We start from the raw sequence: 11,576 nt of genomic DNA on the forward strand, positions 1-11,576 counted from the left end.
ACTAGAATGAAAAATCTTGAATGAATACAACAAAGTGAATTTTAGAAGCAAATACAATCCATCACTGCTGGACAGCCTGGAAAACAAAACCTCACTCAATAAAACTTTACACAACAAATCTATTAAATTCTTGTTGCAGAATGTAAATGCATATAAGGACTTCTGCTCAAAGGTAAACATTTTTTCCTACTTATCCCTAAAATACAGTGTGGTCCAAATGTCTAAGAGCACTAGTGACAATGAAAATTCCATGTATTTTCTATTCTTTTCTAATTGAATACAACAATTTTCATTACAAACTGTATTATTGACAATAACTTGAGTGAAAAATAGAATCTTTTTGCTTTAATGACAGTGTACACTCAAGCTGGCGTGGACTCCACAAGTTTGTGGAAAACCTTATGATCCCATTTTAGATCTAATCCATCGGCGTGTCGTCTGAATGCATGCTTCGATAAAGAGATTAGGCATGGGGAAATCTGATCTTTTGTCCAAAGCAGTTAACATGGTCAATATCACACTTTTGCTTACATTTAAATAGGGACCTAGAAATAGTGAAATTCTAAAATCTTCTGTTTATTTCCAATTTTAAATGGAAAAAAAAAAATCCCAGATTTTCACTGTATATCTACACACATTGCACTAACAATTTGTTACATTCAACAAAATCTTTCAGAATATGCATAACCTCATGGCAAAAATATGAAAATCTTAAGATCAATAATAATAATAATAATAATAATAATAATAATAATATACGGTAGTTTCACATTTATCAATAAATTATTATCGTAAAACATGCCAGTAGGTGGATTAGTGGCTGTAAATTGTCCCTGTGTGCTTGACTGTGTGAATGTGGGTGTGTGCATGGTGCCCTGTGACGGGGCGTTATCCCATACTGGGTATATTACCACCTCATGCCCAGTGTTCCTGGGATAGGCTACGGACCCTCTGTGACCCTGAGCAGGATAAAGCGGTTACTGAAGGTGGACGAATGAAACGCATCACCTCAGTCTAGGCAACTGATAATTGTGTGTTTTAAAAATGCTATGAAAATGCTACTCATACACAGCACTGACAAACTGTATATAACATTGATATATTTTATGCTCATTTATTTATTTAAATTATATTTGACATTTTAATGCAGTACTTTTATCTTTATATCATTATATGTATCTGATAAATATGTAGATTTACAATATACTGTTTTCATTTTTTAATAATATTTTCAATGAATTGCTAAATTGTTTCCAATCAAAATCTTTATTTATTCCCTTTTGTTTGCAGTGATGTATAAGTGAATAAATAAAACCTATAACTATACTGTAGCACATTTCGTTCAGGATGCTCTAGCTTCCTAACTGATTTCTCATATCTGTGCTTGATGTTCCACTCCTGGTGTTGAGATGCCGAAGCAGCTCAGATGATATCTACGCCTGTGTTTTGGTCTTGGAGCTTAGAGAAGCTTCTCTAATCTGATTACTTCTTCCACATTCCCTTGTGGAGGAGGCATTTACGAGCCCCTGCAAGAAGCCAGTTGGGTTTTGCAGCACTCTGGCAGGCTCACAAAGCCTCGAGGACCGCTCTGGAGACGGCTCTGGTGCCAGATAACGGTCATCCCTTGTGATGCTATCTTCAGAGCGTTATGCTACACAAAACAAGATGCACAGGCCCCTGGTGACTGCACGTTAACAGCAGCTAGCCTTGTTATCTCTCTGTACCGATTCGGTCTGCCAGCCATAAACTTCAGGCTCCAGCCAAGCTGCCACAAAAGTTCTCACACTGATTGTGTGCAATACGTTTCAGTATGTGTCCTTTTGCCTTTCTCTTCCACACTCCCCTGAGCGATCAGCAGAAGATGTTAGGGGTGAAATCTTTAGATTTTCGACAGAAACTTGGACTGTTAAAGAGCTGACTGGTATCATTTTAGTACTCAGAGACTGCGGAAGTCCGTTCTGAGTTGCTGCTCTTTGTTGGAGCCAAAGCTGCCTTGAATGTATAAAAAGGTGCAGAGTGTACTTAATTCATACTGGTTTCCACAGGAAAAGATACGTTCAAAGCACAAAGCACACTGAATTTAACTGTCTGTGCAGAGAAACCAAAATGTCAGTCAAATTACACTATTCAGTCTAGGTATAGTGTGTTAGCATGAACAAGAAAACAGCTAAACAGTGGCTAAGTTAGTCCAACGTACAGCACACATGTGAGTCAGGAAATCACCAACATTGCTGGATTCCATACATACACCATCAGTATAAAACTCAGGCTCATGCAAATCACTCACATTTACATCAGTTCCCAAATCCAAAGTTAAGAGGAGTTTGCTAACTTTTGCCAACAAGCAATCAAATGCTTCCCCGGTCCCTCCCTGAGCCACGTACGTTTAGCAGTTCCCCTTGGTTAATCGTGTTAATTAGCTTAGTGGGGCGGGTCAGGAGGGGGGTACAGTGCTTTTTTTGGGTACAGAGAAGCTCTGAATATAATTGGATTTTTGCTTGCAGGCAGTTCCTTAACGCCATGCTTAAATCAAACAGTCAGCTCACAAAATCAATTCCAAACTCAGACGCCAAATCCCCAAGTACTGCATCTCACCACAGCAACAATGTTCTTTAGCTGCGGTGTTTTGCCTTGAATATTACATTTATTTGTAAAGAGAAAATCCCATTAGACTTGAGGAAAGCAGGAACGGATGATAAGCCATTATTATACTTCACTGATTCGCCATCCTTGTTGTCACCAAGTAGCAGTATTTAAAAAATAAATAAATAAATATATATATATATATATATATATATATATATATATATATATATATATATATATATATATATGTGTGTGTGTGTGTGTGTGTATACATTTACAGCATTTGGCAGACGCCCTTATCCAGAACGACTTACATTTATTTCATTTATACAACTGAGCAGTTGAAGGTTAAGAGCCTTGTCCAAGGGTCCAGCATTGGTGAACAGTGAACTCCTTACCTTCTGATCAGTAACCCAGAGACCTTAACCACTGAGCCACCACTGTATATATATATATATATATATATATATATATATATATATATATATATATATATATATATATATATATATATATGTATGCATGTATGTATGCATGTATGTGTGTGTGTGTGTGTGTGTGTGCGTGTGTGTGCATTCCTTGTGGGCACCAGCCAGTGTCCAAAAATTGTGCTGTAATATCAAGTCCCGGTGTGCCTAGGTACCCTACACGATCCACTGATCCCACTGTTTTATGATCTGCAAATATTTAAAACCAGCACAACACACACACACAGTCTCACCACACTGGATGCTGGATGAAGTCAGAGTTGAGGGAGTGTGTTTCTGTTTTTAACAGCCATAGGGGAGGGACACTATTAAATATTAACACAGCACTCCTTACTGCACTAAGGCTATTGATCCATAAACAGGACACCAAGGTAGAGTGGAAGACTAAGAAGTACAGAAAATAAGCAGGTGTTGAATATGTGTGACTCAAAATGGGAGGATGTTAAGTTTTGCTGAGATGTAGAAAGGACATAACAGAGGTTCATGAGATTTTTTTTTTATGCTCATGTGCGCAGTTGTGTGTAACTCATGTGCTTAATTGTTTTGGACTGTTTGAGCATTGATCCTAAATGGCATTTGAAATAAATGAGGTGTATTTATTTACTGCTGTTTTTTTAGAGAGAGAGAGAGAGAGACAGAGAGAGAGAGAGAGAGAGAGAGAACTACATATTGATTTAGTATTTCCAGTGCACAGGCCACTGATGAGCATGAATGAACGCACAACAAATGCAAATGCAAGTATTTTATGTACCATTAATTGGATTGCAAGTCCTTGAGTGTGAAATTTATAAAGTACAGAATACAGTGAATTATACAGTGCTGTTAAAAAGTATTTGCCCCATCCTGAATTTTTCTGTTTTGTGTATATCTCATAGTAAATAGTTTTAGATCTTGAAACGAAATACAACATAAAACAAAGGCAACCTGAGTAAAGACACAAAACAGTTAAAAAAAAAATGATTGAAGCAAAAAAAAAGTTATCCAACACCTATCACCTATGTGAAAAACTAATTGTCCCATTAAATTAAACTTAAAATTTGTTTGTGCCATTTTTACCAGTAATAACTACAACCAAACACTTCTGATAAATGGAGATCAGCCTTTTACTTACTTCTAGGATTAGGATTTACTCCTAATGCTTTGGATCATTGTCTTGCTGCGTAATCTAGTTGCGCTTGAGTTTCAGCTTGAGTTTCAACTTGAGTTTCAACTATTCATCCACTTCCTGGATGAGTCGTTGCTGTGCTCTTGGAATTTTTGAAGGTCAGCCACTTCTGGGAAGGTTCACTACTGTGCCGAGTTTTTCCATCTGGAGATAACGGCTCTGACTGTGGTGTATTTCAATATTACTGATGTATTTCAATCACCTCATCATTTCTGGAATTTATTTCAATTTTGGCATAGTGTGTTACTGGGTAAGACCTTTTAACCAACTTCATGCTGTTGAAAAAGTTATATTTAAGTGATGATTTGATTGAACAGGGTTTGCAGTAATCAGGCCTGGCTGCGTCTAGTCCAGCTAAACCCCATTATGAATGCAGTTTCATAGATTTGGGGAATTAGTAACTATGGGGGCAAATACATTTTCACACAGTAAATCATTTAAAAACTGTATTTTGTGTTTACTCAGGTTGCCTTTGTTTTATCTCAGATTTTGTTTTCATTTCTGAAACAATTTACTATGAGATACACACAAAAAAGAAGAAATCAGTATGGGGGCAATAGTTTTTTTGCTATAGTGCTTTCCACAACTGACATTGTCACAAAGCAGCTTTACAGAAATATATAATTCCAGATCTAAATTTTAAATGGATAAATTTTGTCCCTAATGAGTGAGCCAGAGGCGACTGTGGTAAGGAAAAACTCCCTGAGATGATATGAGAAAGAAACCTTGAGAGGAACCAGACTCAAAAGGGAACCAGTCCTCAACTGGGTGACATCGGATCGTACAATTATAAATAAATCCGTTCTATAACTTTGTGCTACATGATTAAATAAAAATACAACTGTGTAACCAGGAAATTCACCACAATCTCAACATGAAGTCTATTCCACTGAAATCATGAACTGTCCACCGATGGAGAAGCGGGCGCAAAGTCTGTTTGTGTAAAATATAAATGTCTATATACAGGAGGTCCAGTGTTGTCATAACTACTATATATGCAGTATATCAAAGGTACTATGTACAATCTTGCCATTGATAAAATGTGTACTAAATGGAAGGTTGTTTGTGCCTTATGTAAGGCATAAAACATAATGGGATGTGTTGTTGATGAAAAAAATGTGATTATTTTCAACAGCATGTAAGTGATTTATGCCACAGCAGTTCGCCTAAGCTAACAATTTTTCATTTATTAAAGAATAAAATATTGTACATTTATCTGTTTATAGTTACATTTAATGTTATAGAATGTCCACAAAAGAAGTTAGTTCCGTTTATCACTATAATGTTACATTATATAAGCTAGGGTTGTAGTCAGGACTGCTATTGTCTAGTTCAATTCAATTCATCCATCCATTTCTGTACCGCTTATCCTACACAGGGTTGCGGGGGAGCTTGGAGCCTATCCCAGGACACACAAGGCTGGGGACACCCTGGATGGTGTGCCAACCCATCGCAAGGCACAATCACACACACATTCACACACTACGGACAATTTGGAAATGCCAGTCACCTACAATACATGTATTTGGACTGGGGGAGGAAACCGGAGTATCTGGAGGAAACCCCTTAAGCATGGGGAAAACCACTAAGCCACTAACCAGTAAGCCCCCCAATTCAATTCAATCCAATTTTATTTGTATAACACTTTTAACAATGGACACTGCCACTTTAAAGAAATATACAAATTCTGGATGTAAATTTTAAATACATTAATTTATCCCTAATGAATAAGCCAGAGGTTTTCTACAAGAACAAATGACTAATTGCAAAAACAAAAGAGAACATGACCATTATTTTGTACAAACTCCTGGCTGAGGCCATGATCATCTTTAGCAAAGCAAATGCCCAAGACCGAGATGAGTCAATACGGAAAATGTTTTGAAACTAAACTCGAGTCCTGCAGCCATAATAACAGCTATGAACAGTCGTTCCTTTGAATTGCCTAGCAGCTGGCACCAGTGTTCAACATTACTGGCTATAATGAAATATATAAGATGGAATTGGATTGATATCAGCAGGTCATGTGTAGAAATATTAAAATGAGTTGCACAAATTTGCATTTGAGTATATCGGCTACCTATAGAACAGCTGTAGAACTGTAGAAAAGTTAGAACCAAAGTTATGTTGGTAATAGCAGCAAAGAGATGACTCTTGATTTTGTATATTTACAAGGATTACAGTTTGTCATCAGGTAAAGTTTAAAAGTTAAACTGTTAATGAGTGTAGTTATGTAACATTACAGTACTTGACAGTGATAACACCTTACAGATTGTTTGTTAGATAATGAATGAAGTATGAACTGTCCCCCCTTGCCCCCCCGCTGCCAGCTCATGCACAGGAAATGTAATCTTATTCGCCATGCTATGGCCATCTCCAATAATCACCTTCATTTTGCACAAGTGTGTCTGAGTGGAAGCAGATTCATCTCTGTTTTTCCAAAATGTGCATTACTATCTGGCAAAACCATCACCTCTTCAAACGTGTACTGATTCATCACCTGAAAGCTAACTCTTTAATCAAGATACAGTGGCTACATCCGCTCTTGTTGCACCCCTTTCCCGACAAACACAATTATCACAGCAACAGGCTTGGCAGAATAGTAAAAAAAAATTCATTTGGGTTGAAACTTCACACTAAGCTGAAACGCACTTGCACATGTGAAACATGTATTTAGCATGTAAAAAGCTTAGTCGTGCTTTAAAGCCAAACTACATGCGAGCCATGCAGAATGGGAAACGTGAAGCTCTGCTCTGCACCAACAACACATCAAGCACCACCCCAGCCCACCCCACACACCTACCCCTCTCAACAGACCCAGAAAAAAAAAAAACCTCCACAACTACAAAGCTGCTCTTCTTTTTGCTCAGATTTGCTTGGCAGCGAATGGGACTGACAGGCTGGTGAAATCTCTTCACACTTCTGCTTGTGCACACCCACAGATAGACGCATACCAACACAGTGCTTTGTTGATTTGACGCAAGACTTATTCAGCATTGCCGCCTGTTTGGGTGGAAATTTAAGAGCTTAATTTACAGAACCGTTTTCAGAAGGCATTCATCATTCAATTTACATTGAAATGATTCTCTCTTTCTCTCTCTCTCGCTCTCTCTCTCTCTCTCTCTCTCTCACTATATATATATATATATATATATATATATATATATATATATATATATATAGATAGATAGATATATATAGAGAGAGAGTATTATATGATATCTTATAGGAGTACATGCTTCGATCTGGATGAAGACAGACTTATTACAATACGCCATCTTACAATACTAAGGTCTTGATCTGAATCATGCCTAAGGCATTGCTTTCCCTCCATAATTATAAAAAAGGCACAAGCAGGATGATGCTCCTTCTGAGTACGTGATTAAGGAAGAATTGATAACACGGTTCTGCACCCTGAGGCTTCGTCAGAGGCAAACATGAAGAAAGTGACAAAGGTGGGTTACCTCTATTAAGAACATGCACGTAGGAGGAAGAACATTTCTCAGGTTCTCACAGATGAATGTAAATTAGCATATAGTGCTACCAAGACTTGCACATGCATTTGAATACCTTATATTTCTACCGATCTCTCTACATTATAGTTTTAACATTTGTTTTTAGTTAGAGTACATTAGCACGAACGCTTATGGTGAACTCTTCCCTGCTCGTCTGAATAGCTGATAACATCCGGCAGATGTGTTTGTAAAGTAAACAGTGTTTTAGACTGATGGGTCTGAGGGACTGATTTAAATGCACAATGCACGCTGTGCTCTTGAATAGCAAATTATTAAAACACAGTCCTTTTACTGCATCATTTTGAGCACGATCTTATTGAGTGCAGCGCTCAGTCACATCCACCTCCAAGAAATTAAATGCACATCTGAGTATGTAGACGGATGAGGAATCAAGTACAAACACGCATGCAAATGGGTGACAAATTAAAGGGGGCACTGTTATACTGTAGGGGGCATTTAATTTTGCTGGCATGGCTTGGGTCCACTTGTATCTTTTTAGAGGGACGGCTCACTGCAAATGAATGCAAAGTTATTCTGTTTGATCGCCTTTAACCTATGATGGAACATTTCTATCCTGCTGGGAGTGGTCTCTTTCAAGATGACCCCACCCCCATCCACAATTCACAAAAGAACTCACTGAATAGTTGGATGACGATGGAGGAATCTCAATCCAATTAAACACCCATAGGAGACTTTGGACCTTCAAAACACCAACTGAGTGAAAATCTTCCGGAAGAGCGGTGTTCATCTCACCAGTGCAATTCTGGAAACTTTCCAGTAGTATCGATGCTTAGGTGAACAGAAGCTGTTCTGGCAGCTTGAGGTGCACTAAAATCTTAAGACACTTTATGTTATGTTTTTTCCCCCCTATAATTTGTCACCAATATACATATGAATGCACTTATACACAACTACTTCATATACTGCACGTGTTAAATAGTTTTGCGTTTTAAGTTGACTGTCTACTACACATGGAAAGCGTGAACTGAGTAGGCTGTATTCACTGGTAGAAGTTTGCCTGCAGCACATGTAAAATAAAAACATCCCACTTTCTAGCATACACACACATAAATCTCAGCAAGGGCTTCTATCCAGGCCACCAATTGTGTCTGATTGCTGAACACACACACACACACACACACACACACACACACACACATTAAATATAATGCAATTGCCAAACTTACTGCTCACATCACAACATAAAATACATCTAACATCTTCTCCATTACCTCTTCTACATCTACAAGGTTTATCCAAGCAATAAAAGCAAGAAAAGGTGAATTGAAGTGTGTAGGTGTGCAGGCACCTTTAGGGCATTCCTTCATGTTAACCAAGCTGCACCTTAAGACGGGCAAGAGGAAACCAAGCTTGTGTTCATTTCTGTTATGTATTCTGCACTGAGTCCATGCATTTAACGCTATAGGTGAATGCTGTTAATTCATCACTGGGTTATTTCTGTGTGTTTTCCGTGCCAGGTTCCTCGCGGTGGAACGGCAGTGTTGTGTAAACAGCAATATTAGCATTCAGCTCTGTAACACACCGCGCTTCTCCACAACACTCCCGACTAACCCGACCTGAGGAGCTTGGATCGATTCCCTCTTCGCTCGATATTTTCAGGGTTTCTCACGCACACTAAAATCCCAAGTGATGCATTAACTGGTCATGAGCTAGAAGTCCACCTGGCAACATTGTAGGTGTTCTTTTAAAAGTCGGGACATTGCCGCGATGAAGATTTGCACACTAAAACAGCCAATATCTGATTAAATAAAACATGTGGATGCTCAAATCAGGTAGTTTAGTCCTAGTCGGTTATTTTGGATAGCTATAAAAACACACTAAATTAACAAAAAATGTGATAAAGCAGTGCGCAAACATGCGCAAACATGCGCGCACCTGCGCGTCGGGAAGCGCAAAGCAATATTTAATAAGCCTATAGGCTATAACACTCAGACACCCAGCGCATTTATAACTGACTTAAAGTTAGGCTGAAAAGTCCAACTAGGAACTATTTATCTCGCAGGTAAGCGTAATGAGAGGCTACAATCTCAGCTAACTGTCCTAAGCGCACACCCGACTGTCATGGGCATCCACATCATCAGCGCTCCTCTAATTGAGTTAGAGGCGATCAGAGGAAAGTTTACTCCCCTGATATCATCCTCGCCTACTACAAACTGCCACACAACTCCCTCTGCAACTTCAGCCCTCACTAACATCGCAACTCTAAACCATCATTATCTAGAGAATATTTACCAGGAATAAAAAAAATATATATATATTCTCCCTGCTCTTCATCCAGTCCGTGATTTGCTAATCTACCCTGTATGTTGTTTATTCTAGAACATGGAGAATTTTTTTGGAATTCCCGCACTGTAGATGACAAGCTACTAACCTTCATATGAATAATTATAATTATTATTATAATAATAATAAAAACTCTTTAGAATGCCGCAGTTGTCTACCTGAAGCAGAGATCCCAGAGGGTCACATCCCGCATTTTGCCGTCTTTACTGAGAAGATAAACTCCAGTTCTGTTAGTGCGCACACGGGAACGCACTGTATCCACTAAGAGAGAGAGAGAGAGAGAGAGAGAGGGAAAAAGCGAATGCGTCTGGCATTGAGGAGGCGGCCTCGCCTCAGGATGCTTCTGTCTCCTAGCAACAAAAGCTGATGTGGTGCGGATGCGCTTAGAATCGGATGAAGACAGAAGAAGTCGCTCAGACTCACCTTTGCCAGGTTACACATGGTTTCAGGTATAAGCACAAACACAACAACTGGATCAGACTATTATAAGTGAGGCAGGGAGAGGAAGTGATGAATGAGTGTATGTGGATGTGTGGGAGGGCGAGAGAAAAATAAAATGAAAGAAGTATTCCACCTGCACAGTATATGCAGTCAGAGTGGGCGTTTGGCTGCAAATATCTATGGACCATAGTGTAAACAGAACATTGTACCAATTTGAATGAAGGAGGATTTGTTCAGTTTTATATGGTACATATTAAAAAAGAGTAGACTTTGAAAAAAAATCCACCCCCGAACATAAGCTTAACTACAGGGTGTCCCAAAAGTGTCCACATTGTAGATAGGGGACATGAACAAATTATTAGCAAAATGTCTTTCAATATATCTATATCTATATCTATCTATCTATATATATATATATATATATATATATATATATATATATATATATATATATATATATATATATATATATATTTCAGATAGCCTTTAAGTAATGCCTTTGACAAAAGAAAAACGTATTGAAATCATTCCCATGGCTGGATCGGGAAGCTGTCGCAAGGTTGCGATGGACTTTAACGGGAAACATGCAAGCATGCATCATCACACGACTCTATTGCCAAATTAATTAACAAATTAAAAAATACTGGATGTGTTGCGCACCAACCGAGAAGTGGACGTCCACGAACATCCACTGATGAAGACACAACCGACATGTTGCTGACAAACATAGTCCCTTATGTATGGAGACTTTTGGGACACCCTGTAGTACAATGTTCAGTACAAACTGAGTCATGATTGTGAAGTTACAAGGGTGAGACCATGTTGTATAGGCAAAATGTGTCTACTTTTTCATTTAATGACCATTCTGGACAAACTGAAGAACCATTATTCCAGGGTGAATAAAATGCCACAGAATATACAAGTAGATACTTCTAACGTTATCATTTTGCTCTAAAACGACATTTTCAGGGGTAGCTTTGTTTCCATACCACCCACATCAGAACATGCTTTTCAAGATACCTTTAAAGGTGTAGTGACTGATGGAAACATATGTAATCTCTCCTTTCAGTGTTCCCTACA

General features: G+C 38.4%; 1 protein-coding gene across 1 annotated transcript in view; it reads right to left on the minus strand.

The window, feature by feature from the left end:
• Nucleotides 1–10,293, minus strand: part of grm3 (glutamate receptor, metabotropic 3) — a 40,013-nt gene extending 29,720 nt beyond the window's left edge. Inside the window, exon 1 of the mRNA XM_053623490.1 lies at nucleotides 10,214–10,293. The gene's annotated coding sequence lies outside the window, so the exon portion shown is untranslated. The remainder of the gene's footprint in view (nucleotides 1–10,213) is intronic.
• Between the last annotated feature and the right edge of the window lie 1,283 nt (nucleotides 10,294–11,576).

Source organism: Ictalurus furcatus, chromosome 4 (genome assembly GCF_023375685.1).
Source record: "Ictalurus furcatus strain D&B chromosome 4, Billie_1.0, whole genome shotgun sequence".
Taxonomy (NCBI): domain Eukaryota; kingdom Metazoa; phylum Chordata; class Actinopteri; order Siluriformes; family Ictaluridae; genus Ictalurus; species Ictalurus furcatus.